General features: G+C 38.5%; 1 pseudogene across 1 annotated transcript; it reads right to left on the bottom strand.

Annotated features, from left to right (window-relative positions):
• Positions 1-1225: 1225 nt before the first annotated feature.
• On the bottom strand, positions 1226-9253 carry LOC143575030 (DDB1- and CUL4-associated factor homolog 1-like; annotated as a pseudogene). The gene is made up of 14 exons (XR_013142699.1): positions 8964-9253; positions 7574-7655; positions 7356-7472; positions 7107-7279; positions 6271-7024; positions 6082-6179; positions 5574-5997; positions 4879-5477; positions 4606-4785; positions 4047-4517; positions 3862-3972; positions 3653-3771; positions 2040-3567; positions 1226-1954 (listed from the first exon to the last, which is right to left on the bottom strand). The product of XR_013142699.1 is annotated as a DDB1- and CUL4-associated factor homolog 1-like (transcript).
• Between the last annotated feature and the right edge of the window lie 1873 nt (positions 9254-11126).

Genomic DNA, 11126 nt, shown 5'->3' with positions numbered 1-11126 from the left:
AAAGGTAAACAAAACGAATTTCCCATTCTATCCGCCATGGCTCGTGATTTGCTTGCCGTACAAGCCTCAACGGTTGCTTCCGAATTGGTTTTTTCTCTTAGTGGGAGGGTGTTATCTATGCGAAGAACAAAACTAACTCCCGAGTCTCTAGAGGTTTGCATTTGCCTAAAGGACCATTTGGATGCGGTGGATCGTGTACAACACAAGACGAACTTTGAAGACGAAATACCAATAGAGCGTCATATTCATGATGAGGAGGCGGAGGACGGGGTTTCTTCCGATAACGAAGACGAGGGTGAAGACGAGAATGAAGACGAAGAAGAGTTGTAATTATTTGTTTTGGTAAAATTATTTGTAACTTGTTCAACTAATATTTAGTTTTGATTTGTTTTATTATAATTACTTTTGTTACTCATGATTAATTGTTTGTTACTTTTTTAATAACGACGAACATTTTATTCATCTAAAAAATAACTATTACAAACATTATTAAAACATAAACGATACTAAACATAACTAAAACATAAAAAACAAAGTCCGTCGTTTTAATCCGGGAATACTTATTTTTGGGTTGTAGAGCCGGACGACTCTCCCACTTCCGTTTTTTTAGCTTCCAATCTTATTTTCTCTCGACAATACTTATTCGTATGTTTTCGTAATGTCGAGTTGGACGCTGCTTTAAGAAACTTCGAGCAATATTTGCAACGTGCCAACTCATGTGAGTCGGTCATGAGACACAAATCGTAATGAACCCAAACATCGGGGCATCTTGTTGTTTCGATCACCATAACAACGTCATCATTGGTTGCCATTTGTTGTCGGTTTAAGGTTAATTGTGGTTTGGAGTGTGTTTTATAGTTTTGGGAGTGGTTTAACAAGTACACAAACAAACCTTGCTATTTATAGAAAGAAGATAACCTATTTATAGTTAAAAAACCGGTTCCAACGGTCAAAAACGGCTATATAGCCGTCGGAACCGGTTCCTAACGGCTATAATGTTTAAATTTCAAAAAAAACCGGTGGAACCGGTTTTTACGTAAAAACCGGTTCCGGTTCCACCCTACCCGGTTCCTAAAAGTTTGCATTTCTGGGCATCGGTTCGGGTCGGGAACCGAACCGGTTCCTGACTGGAACCGGTGTCATTTTGTACCCAGGGTGAAAAAAACCAGTTCCGAACCGGTTCGGGTTTTCAAGGTGAACCCGAATTGTGCACGTCTAGTTACCAAAATAATCATAAAAATATGATACAGAAGACTGTAACTTAAAACCCACCAAAGAATTCTTCATCATCACCACTACTCAACGACTCGATTAACTCATCTTCGTCGTCCTCACCGTCGTCGTCCTCCCCTTCACTCACAATCTCAAATATCCCGCCACCACCGCCACCAAAATCAACACCATCCATCAAAAAATCACCATCTTCGTCTCCATCATCATCATCGTCATCAAGATCACTTAAACTGTCTTCATCTTTACTCATGTCATCCCCGTCTTCATCATTTCCAATCAACGCGTCGTCATCAATGTCCTCGTCATCCTCGTCGTCTTCTTCACTTTCAGCATCATCTGGATCAGAATCATCATCTGTAGGCTTACGTCGCCCGATTTCATACACTCGGGCAGATGAATACATTTCGTCTTGATCGTCCATTGTCACCAGCCCGACAAATGAGTCTGTAGGCTCAGTTGAAAAGTCGAGCACGCAGCGGTCTACGGGAATGGTGGCGATGTCTGAGTAGTTGACTGCATCTAGTGTCCGGAAAGCAGAAAATAGAGGGTGTTTAACACGTCGAGTCTGGAATGCTGACGTCACTTCTTCTAGATTTCTTCTTAGAATCGCGTATATCACATCACCACTAGCGTTAAAAGTAATTATGGTTTGGTCCAACGACGGTACACTTCGAAGAAGCCTAAAGTTTCTTAGATCCCAGACTTCTGAATTTATAATTACCTGTTAAAGCAATTATAATATGTATTTAAGTTTTTATTATAAAAAAATCTGCCATACATAGCAGCAAAATACTGTTAAAACATACCTCGTTACCCGCAGGATGAAAACCACCACCTCCATAGTCAGTAAACTGATCAAACCGATGAACCGGGCCTGGGACCCGGCGGTCCCACAATACGCCATTCCACAAAAGCATTATATCTGAAGGACTAAAATGAACCTGAGAATAGGCATGCCCTTTACTAGAAGCACTAGAAGATTGATCGGTCAGTTTCAAATCAGATTTACATGTCTGAACATCGTATAATAATATTTCCCGTCTTGATAACTCAGAAGGCAATGCAGCAAACATTGTCCCACAGTGACTAAACGTTGCCGCCTTAATCCCCTCAAACGAATATTTGGGTCCGGCTGAAACTGTAGGTGCGTCCCACAATCTAACATCATGTGAACTTGAAGAGAGAAGTAGTTGAGTATCGGCAGAAAAGAAGGATTTGACCATGGTCAAGGGAAACTGATGACCCGGGCTGCTTTCTAACATATTATTAGTATTTGAATCAAAAACCTTGAGCTCCCCAGAGTGACTACCGGCGGCAATTTGGGAAGAATCGCCAAGAAAAGTCAAACAAGTCAACAGGCTTCCAGTATCATCCCTACATGTCCGCCATGGTCTGAATCTACTATACACAAACTGGTGGTCCCTTCGGCGGCCATGAATGCCACCATACATATTTCTAAACTCGCGTGTGTTGAGCCTGGCAGTGATATTTGATGGTGCATCAAGGCTTCGTTTCGATTCCGGGCAAACGTGTGGATGCAAAAGGGAAAGAGGCGGTAATGTGGTTATAGGAGCGGGACATTGGCGATGTTGGTGTTTAAGATACTGAACCACAATGGAATCCAAAGTTAATCGCTCGTTAGTAGGATTTTGTGTGCTTTGATTATCATCTAAACCATCAGATATGCCGACACTTGCAGGTGTTCTACAATGATGATCCTTAAAAGATGCAGAGAACATAGGAGTGTCACCTAGTAAAATGTTTTTCCGGCTAGTGCTTGGTGTTAGACTGACAGGAGAACGGAACCCTAGGTCACCAGTATTGAGTCGTTTGTTTGATTGTGATGGTCCAACTTCTCTTAATTCAGTCAACTTACGCTTTAATGGCAATATAATTGGAGTTTTAATAGCACTTTCTGGTTCAACTTGGTTTTCTTCTGATGTGACTGGACCAGCATGCGGTTTCCTAGAAGAATTATTAACTTTGTTGCTTGATGGAGAAGGATGCTCGAGAAAGTAAGGTGTCATCTTCGACTGGGCTCCAGATGCAGATATAACCAATGGTCGTCTCTTTATAGACGAAGATGAATCTTGTTTTGGGTTAGAATCTTCTTGTGGTTTTGGTTTTTCTGCAGTGAGAAATCCAGATGGTGCCCGCCCAGATGGCCACTGAATCTGTACGGATGAGTTCTCCTGACCAGAGGTTTGATATGTCAGAGATGACGGGGCAGATAATGATGGCAGTGGTGTCAACTGAGCCTCTTTAAGAAGTGCAGACGCTGCCGTTGTTAAACCAGATGCCTGTAAGTGCTCATGAATCAGCAGTAAAAGTTCCCTGCAAAATCAAAATAAAAAAACACTGTCAATGAAGAAACAAATACTTAAAACTTTAAAATCACAAAAGATATGTTAATAATTACTTAGAATGATAAGTGATAGGAGTAGCAGCAGCAATCGCAGCTCTCTCAATGCGCCGAAGAGTAGGTGTAGCAGCATCAGTAGCAGCCAATGTACTTGCGCGTCCTGAATTTGTCACAATCTGCGGTACAAAAGTCAAACATGATAAGCTGACTAAATGAGTGGTCAACAATATAATACTAAGTGCTTTTGAAACACTTGATATGCGTACCGCCATCAGCTCAATTGCCACCTGAGATAGTTCTGTTTGCCACCTACCCTGTTCGCCACCTGGCGTCTGACTACCAGAATCCCTAATAAGTTCTGATAACTTTTTACCAACCTACAGCAAACAGAAAAGGTTTTCAATATTGAAACCGAAAAAATCATTCTAGTTTTATGTAGATATTATCATACCTGAAGTTTTGTTAAAATGTGTGCAATAGTATCATCTCTTGCTAAACCAAGCAAGACTCTACATGCCAGAGCACGAAGACAGTCAAGGGCAGTTGATGGTGTTATTATCCGTGGCTGTAGGAGCTGAAGCAGAACTTTGATACCATTATTGGCTCTGACAGCCTCCCTTGCTTGGCGGAAACTTTGTTCCATTTGAGCAGCAAGACCCGCACCACCTGCACCAACACCTAACGATATCCTCCGGTCACCAACTAATCCAGAAGTTGTAAATAAAGGCCCACGATCTGCAACACTAGAATCTCCGTTCCGTTCTCGTGACTCGTTCAAGCTGGCAATGTTGATACTTGCCTCTGTAGAAGCATTAGGTTGGGATGCTGACATATGTCCTTGCGCTGGCATAGTTGGTTTGTTACTGATTGATGGTGGAGGGCAAACAAGATTCACCAGAACGTTCAGTGCTGGCTGAATAATCTGCTCAAACAGTTGAGTTTACATTAATGGCGCAAAAACAAAAAATGCTAGTTTCAAGAACATGAGTTTACTAGCAAGTCGCACATACCTCAGGGTCAACAAAACCAGCATCGTTCACAGCATCAAGGATAACTGCTATGCCAAGACGATCATTGCTCAAAGTAGCACTTACAGCCAGTTTGCGACTATAAGGAACCAAAGTAACAATGTGCAGAACACCCAATGCATATTGAAGCAAATCATGCAAGTATCTTTCGACAGGTGGGGCCTAATCAGAAAAAAAAAAGCGACATCAAAGATCTGACAACGAAAGAGAACTGAAAATAAATAAAGCAAACTATAAAGTTTTCTAAAAGCACACCTGACATAACTCCAACATGGTAATATGGCCATTGCAGTTCAAGAACTTATCAACTGCAGGCCACTGAGCTCTCACAAACGCGGGACCCAGCTTACGATCTTTCTGTATTTGACGAAAAACAGCATCTATAGCCTCATTACTAATATCAAGTGGCTTATAAGCCGCCCGACTACTTGGAACCCGTGCTGCACTTCGAATATTCTTACTAGGGCGAATTGAATCCACGAGCAGTAAAAGGTGTGCTCTGAAATACTGGCGCGGAGCAACAGTTGTGTGGTAAGCAATCTGTTTTCCTGATGATGTCAATACCTCGGTGGGGTCCGGTCATTTCTAAGTGAGTTAGAAGTAGATGGGCCCACTGTCCCTGAGCTAGCCCCAGATCTAACAGATGCTGCTTCACCTAATAGATTTAGAAGCTTCTGAAGACCATCTTGATTATCAAAAGCGTCTAATACTGCTCTAAACACAAAAGCAGCGGCGAAAAATAAAGCCGCATTTTTTCTCGCCTGGTCCTGAGAACATTCTAGAAGCTGAAGAGCTAATGAGATCAACTGATGAATGACATCTGAAGGTAAGGCGCATACTCGTTCCATTATTCCCTAAAAAGCCACCATACATCAAATACTTTAAAACATAAGCATGGAGATATGTGATGGTTAATGAATGAAGTTGAAAAACTTATTTTCTAACAATACCTGAAGTGAACCAATTGCAAACAGACAAGAAGAAAGCCCAAAATAAGTGACCAGCTTTCTTGGGAGTGCAAGAAGCTTTTGTATGCCACCACGATCAACAAATAATGCAGCAAACTTACGATGGGCAGCCAATGCACAGATTAGTTTTAATATATCAGGTAAATGAACTGCAATTTGTGATGCTTCTTTGAGATCAGAATTTTTCTGCAGCATTGCAAGACAGACATCTACACCTTTCTCATGTAACACGGGACCAAGAACCTCAATATATTCTCCTAAGATCTCCAGACATTGTATACAGAATTTTTCCCTTAGCTTTGCCAAGGATTCACTATCAGGGATAAAGAACTCCTCAACTTCCTCACTGGCCTCAGGCTCTGGCTCTTTTGAACTAGCTGGTTCGCTGACATCAGCATTTTGAGTCCTATAATCACCCATGACATTAGATAATTAAGGTTAAAAAACAAAAAATAAATGCATAAAACAGATATAATCACCATTCACCAACCTAGAAACTTCAATAGCATAAGCTGCATCAATAACTGTAGATGCAGCTTTTGATGCAGATAGAACCGCAGCTTCTTCGTTATTTGTCTTTTTAAATTCCTAATCAGAGACAAAAAGAAAATGCTTTATTCCTATTAAATAAACATAAAATTAGAACTAGAAAACACATGGTTTAATCTGAAATGCACACCTCCAACGCGGCAGTCTTAACAAGTTCAGCAGCAGCATCACCAGCAGCTTTAATGGCCTCCACAGAAGCATTTGCTGATCTGGCTTCAGCTTCAGCAGCTCTAACAGCCATCTTCACCAAATCTGAAATATCCTTTGATCCAACTTTACAATCTTGGAAACAGTCATCACTATCATCTCTTTCAAGAATCATATCATCAGCACCAGTTCTTCCAGTAGACTTCTTACTGTCTGCCATACGTTTTAACAAACTCCTATCCTTATTACTCCTTCCTTGTCCTCCAAATCTACTTCCAGATCCTGGTGAATTTAAAGCATGTTCATTCTCCACAACACCTTCATTAACCCTTCCTTTCCCTCTAGATCTTAATAGTTCCCGCAAAGATTTACTTCTGTCATATACCTTTGTTTTACCATCACGTAAATCACCCTCATTTGTTTCATTATCTTCATCCAATCCATCAGGTGGGTCCGCCCATCTTCTGACCCGGTCCCTTTCAACTTGATTATCTGAGGCACCTTCTTCTGATATTCTAGGAGGTTCCACCATAGATGTCTCTACAGCATGCCTAAACTTACCCCTACTATCTTCTCTAGATCTAATAGAAGTAGCAGCCGATGAGCCTTTGTTGTCAAATTGATAATTAGACTCCTTTTGACTTGTATTTGGTTCTCCTAAAACACGGATTCTAAGATACCGCATAAGCTTGGCAGATAACCCAGATGTAAGAACATCTTCAACTACTTGACCTCCACTGCAGTCAACATTGCATAAAGTAAGCGTGATGTAATCGGTAAACTGTAATAACACAAGTATAATAAAGTTACAAAACATACCCAGCCAAACATACTGCTAGAAGTCCAGTTGAATAAGTCTTTAGCATTTCAGAATCCGATGCTTCTCTTACACCAGACCCGTTTTTCCCTTTGGGATCTTCAGACCTGAACGTCCCATCCATCACCCATCCCTTTAAATTATCCAGTACAGTTTCTTCAAAAACATGTGGATACTGCATTCCGAAATTGCAACTCATTAGAAAACCGTTAAAAATTCATTGAAAGTACAAGTTTGATTGAGAATCATACCATCCAAGTCAGTGAACAACTAAAGAGAAGTCTCAAAGTAGCTGCTTGAACGGATATTGAATATCGAATTTCAGAGAGAAACTTCACAGATATCAATTCAAAAAACTCATCATTATCCTGTAAAAACAAATCAGGTCAATTCTTTTGCAATGAATGAATTACTTACTAAACAACCTTTATCTAAATAACATACTGAAATAATAAAAAATACAAATTACCCTTAGTAAATTCCCCAAACGCCCTATGTTATGTGAAGCTCTGCCATTGTTTACAGAGGCATGACCCGTCTTTTCCATGTACCTACACATAAGTTTTCCAAACCCTAAGTCTCAAGTATCAAATATGCATAATAAGGAATCCAGAGAACAACTTCAATTTAAAATATCAGCATTCGCAATATTTAAGCATTACAGCATGAGGTTGCATATGTTATAGATAACAAAATACACAGTTAATTAATTTCAATATAATGCAGGTATGGCCGGTCTCTTCCATGAGCCTACACATAAGTTTTCCAAACCCTAAGTTTCAAGTATTATATATGCATAATACTACAAGCGCAGAGAACCAATTCAATTTGAAATATCAGCATTCATAAAAGCATTACCCATTAGGTTGCATATGCTATAACACAACTAAATACATAGTTAATTAATTTCAATACAACATAAGCTTTCCAACCCCTAAGTCTCAAACATTATATATTATATGCATGCATAATAAATATCAGCATCATAATGTTTAAGCAATACATAATAAGGCTGCATACGTCATAGAAACAACAAAATACACAATTAAGTAACTTCAATACAATACAATACAGGTATGACCAGTCTCTTCCATGTGCCTACACATAAGTTTTCCAAACCCTAAGTCTCAAGTACCATAAATGCATAATAATATATCAGCATTCATAAAACTTAACCATTACCACATAAGGTTGCATATGTTATAGAAACAACAAAACACCAAAATACACAGTTGATTAACTTGAATACAATACAGTTATGCATAATAAGTTTTCCAAACCCTAAGTCTCAGATACTATATATGCATAATAAAATATCAGCATTCACAGTGTTTAAGCATTACATCATGAGGTTTCATATGCTATAGAAACAACAAAATACACAGTTGATTAACTTGAATACTATACAGTTATATGACTCATGACCAATTTTCCAAACCCTAAGTCTCAGATAATATATATGCATAATAAAATATCAGCATCAAAATGTTTAAGCAATACATAATAAGGTTTCATATGCTATATAAACAACAAAAAACACAGTTAATTAACTAATTTCAATATAACATAAGTTTCCCAAACCCTAAGTCTCGGGTACTGTATATGCATGACAATATATCAGCATTCATAATATTTAAACAATACAAAACAAGGTTGCATATATTACAGAAACAACAAAACACAGTTAATTAACTAACTTCAATATACAACATAAGTTATCCAAACCCTAAGTCGCAGGTACTATATATGCATAACAACATATCAGCATAAAACATAATAATAAGGTTGCATATACTATAACAACAACAACAACAACAAAATAAGCACAGTTGGTTAATTAATGAATTTAAAACAAGTACCTGGCTTCTTGAGTCTCAAGAATAGAAGCTAGGGCACGAATATTATTTGGCTTAGGGTTGTCAGGAGCCGCGGTGATCTTATCAATCAGTCCTTGAGCTTTCACAATTAATATCTCGTCTTCGTTATTAGTCTCTTCCTCTTCCTCATCGTCCTCATCATCGTCGTCTTCCTCTTCTTCGTATTCGTCGTCGTCTTCGTCGTCTTCCACGGGAAGAGGAGGCGTCGGTTCCGGCGGTGGCGCCGCAGCAGCTCCGGACGATTGGATATCGTCGGCGGTTGATGAGTCCATAATAATATGAATGAATGAAACGAGACGGAAATTGGATGGTGAAGAGTGTGTGAATGTGTTTGTTTGTTTATATGATCGGCGTGTGAAGGTGAAGGTGTTTGTTTTCCCTGCAAATTTTAGGGGATTGATTGTTGGTTTGGTTGCGAGAAGGTTCCAGACCCGATTACCCGGGCCCGGATACCTTAACCTAACTCATGTATGTAGTCATAGTGTACTTTTTCTTAACAATAATTCTAAGTACGTTTTTTTTACGGGAACCAGAAACTCGACCCGAATTAAAGAATAGGTAGAAAACTCGATCCTTAAAACGATTGGTTAGCAGGTCACTTTTTCCAAGCAAAAAACCCAACACGAAAAGCATGTAAAGGACCTCGAATAATTATGTTTGGAATTTTTGACATTTAGAACGTTAAGTATTGTGACGGTTGAACATTATCGTATCATATTATCAAATAACAAATGATGTTTAGATTTTGATGACATTTTTTAGCAGCAAGATGAACTTTGATGATATATTGTTAATTTTTTTTTATTTCATTTTACATCTAAACCCGAAAACCGAACAATCCAACCCAAACCCGACCACCCCGAACTTTAAATGGGTAGGTTATTGGGTCACTTTTTTTCCAACCAAAAACTCGAACAACTTAACCCAAAACCCGAAAAAAATACTCGAATAGTACCCCCTAAAAAACCAATGACGGAACCAATGACTAGATTTAATCAATTGTTAAATATATATATTTATATATATATATATATATATATAAGTCGGGTTTTTTATAAGAAAAGCCTAAGGCGAGCCCCATAGTTGTAATATGAACAGATAGTAACTTTTTTAATGGTCCTCTAACTAAGAAGTTATGGTGTCGCTACCGACTATAAAATAGAAAAGAAAAATGCTTTATATACTAAGTTTAACTGAATATAAAATATTATCATTTATAACTGCTCATAGTTTTTTAAACGATGTGTGAAAATATAGTTGTGGATTATAAGTTGAGCAACAACCACAATCTACGGTTCAAATGTAGTAACAACATCTTCAATGCGAAATAATATTCTATAAGTGTATGCGTAATGGGGCAACAAATTGGGTGATTTTGAGCGACAATACCACCCCCGTGGGCGATATTGGGGCGATTTCAGGGGGCAGGATACTTTTGTCACCGATTGGGTTAAAAAATATTATTATTTTATTTAATAAACCAATGGCAAGCCTGTAGGGGGTGATTTTGTTTTGTGAGGTCATGAAAAGTTAATGTTTACATACTAAATAATAACATCATTTAGGTTTTAACATTACCACTTTTAACAATCATGTTCAAAAATTTAAGAAAAGTAATGTTGGTGTCTGTGACACCAATATCAATAGGTTTAATTATTTAAAAACTCAAGAATTGTTAAAATACGAAAATGACAAGTGTTATTAGGAGGTTTATGGTCAAATTGTGGACTTGTGGTGGTATACGTAATGGTGACATGTGGGTCTACTGAAACTTAGTTTTTCATACTGTTTTAGCAATCTTTTTTTTCCATACTTTTACGACTCCCTTGTAATATTTCCACCTTGATGTCAACACTATCACCATGACCTTTTGTGTTAACCATTTACAACGTTTTTCTTTTATTCAAGAATTATTTCATCACATGAGGTGGCTTCCGCCTTTTCGGGAATGGCTATGAATAATAGATTATCTGAATCGTGCATGTTCGTTCGTTAAGAGGAAACGACTGGTTCACGAGCAAATATAACTTAACATAGATGAACGAACATAATTGAGAACAACCATGCTGCAAGTAAGACAACACATCTCCTCTCATAAAAAGAAACCGCGAATACGAAGGTTATCAATCACCAAAATGTCAAAAT

Source organism: Bidens hawaiensis, unplaced genomic scaffold (genome assembly GCF_021521415.1).
Source record: "Bidens hawaiensis isolate Kalapana, Puna unplaced genomic scaffold, B.hawaiensis_p1.1 tig00027287_1, whole genome shotgun sequence".
In the NCBI taxonomy this organism is placed as follows: domain Eukaryota; kingdom Viridiplantae; phylum Streptophyta; class Magnoliopsida; order Asterales; family Asteraceae; genus Bidens; species Bidens hawaiensis.
Note: the sequence above shows the minus strand (reverse complement) of the source record. Positions and strands in the feature narration are given on the sequence as shown.